Source organism: Monodon monoceros, unplaced genomic scaffold (assembly GCF_005190385.1).
Source record: "Monodon monoceros isolate NGI ecotype Baffin Bay Population unplaced genomic scaffold, NGI_Narwhal_1 Super_Scaffold_2, whole genome shotgun sequence".
Taxonomy (NCBI): Eukaryota; Metazoa; Chordata; class Mammalia; order Artiodactyla; family Monodontidae; genus Monodon; species Monodon monoceros.
Window position 1 is genome coordinate 80,887,077 of NW_021703776.1, and position 1,836 is coordinate 80,888,912.

At 33.2% G+C, this 1,836-nt stretch overlaps 1 non-coding gene across 1 annotated transcript; it reads right to left on the reverse strand.

The window, feature by feature from the left end:
- Positions 1-315: 315 nt before the first annotated feature.
- Positions 316-422, reverse strand: LOC114902178. The gene has a single exon (XR_003795402.1). It is a non-coding gene; the product is annotated as a U6 spliceosomal RNA (small nuclear RNA).
- Positions 423-1,836: the final 1,414 nt, after the last annotated feature.

Below are 1,836 nucleotides of genomic sequence, written 5' to 3' on the forward strand. Positions count from 1 at the left end.
GCACTGAGTAGAGTTCCCTGTGCTATGCAGTAGGTTCTCATTAGTTATCTATTTTATACATAGTATCAGTAGTATATATATATGTCAATCCCAATCTCCCAATCTTCCCACCCACACCCCCTTTCCCGCTTGGTATCTATACGTTTGTTCTCTACATCTGTGTCTCTATTTCTGCTTTGTAAATAAGATTGTCTATACCAATTTTTTCAGATTCCACATATATGCATTAATATACGATATTTGTTTTTCTCTTTCTGACTTACTTCACTCTGTATGGCAGTCTCTAGGTCCATCCGTGTCTCTATAAATGACCCAAAAAACATGGAACGCTTCATGAATTTGCATATCATCCTTGCACAAGGGCCATGCTAATCTTCTCTGTATCGTTCTAATTTTAGTATATGTGCTGCCAAAGCGAGCACTAATAAATATTTTTTAAACTTTGAAAAAGTCTTAAATACTGAACTCTAAAATCTTTAATCAGTAAAATGATTTAAAAAGGAGAGTTGTCAGAATGACCCAAGTAATTACTAAATCATGTTCTGTCAAAGACTCAACACCACCTATTGAAGCGATACCTGGCCTCTTAGGTACCTTTCAATACCTAGAGTCCGTGAGCATTGAGAGAGAACAATCTCCTGATTGAATAATTGCATAATTACAAATAATTGGTACTTCAGTTTTTCACAAAGTTTTGATTTCCCATTCTCTTAAAATTAAGATTGTCATTCCTATGAAAATATCCTCCTGAACCATAACCTATTCCATTTAGCATTCTCAAATCTAAATAAGGAATACACCAAAATGTTAAAAGTGGTTCTCTCTGGGCAGAGGAATTATGGATGAATTTTATTCTGGTCTTTATACTGTTGTATTAATATTTTTTTTTAAAAAATTAAGGTAAAATTAGATAAGCATATGAGGTTCTAGTAAACCTGAGAGAAATCCATTATTATAATGTTTGCAGCCAAATCCACCATTTATAGGTAAAGAAAGATTTTTATAAATTGACATAGAATGTATTTTGATTGAACAGAGACATTTTTCCCATCACTTTTCTCTTTTCCTTCTAACATGTGACAGATGGACTGACTATATTACATGGCAATTAGGAATTATTCTAGCGAAAAAGTCAAAATAGATTTATCTTAATTGTAACAAGAGGTTTTTTTTAATGTTGAAATGTTTTCTACTCTAAGTAAAGAGTATGCTTTGGAATCTACAGAGAAAATCTTTTTATAATACAGAGAGTCACTGTACATAACCCCTCGTCATGCTTAATGGTCCTCAGTTCCATGGGCTGTTACTCTCTTTGGTTGATTGGCAGTTATACTGTAATGAAAAGAGATTCATATTTTAGCTACTCACTCTTTATTGCAGCAACTGAGATTGGAGTTTTTTATTTTCTTCGCTTTGATTCTTTAAGATGTGTTTTCCTCAACATAGATCTATTTTTTTCATTTTTAAATGTTTTTCATTTAAATTTCCCTTAGGTACTTCCTGTGAATTTTATGGGCCTCCTTTCTTATTATTGCTATAGTTGTCATTTCTGAAATCAAGGAAGCATAGCCTTTTATAGGGCTGACATGTACCAATCTAGTGAGCTAGAAGAAAATCTGGCAGATTATTTCTCTACAATTTTCTACCAAAATAATGACTCTGTATATAATGTTGTTAAACTAATTTTTTGAAATCCCAAGTACGGTCTTTCTTCTTCAGGTACATTTTTGTCACTTCCCACATACCGTGCTATTATCTTCGCACTGTGGTTTAGTAGAGGAAGCACAGAGTTAGAATCAAAAGCCCTGGATTAAGTTCAGTTTCCGCCACTTACTA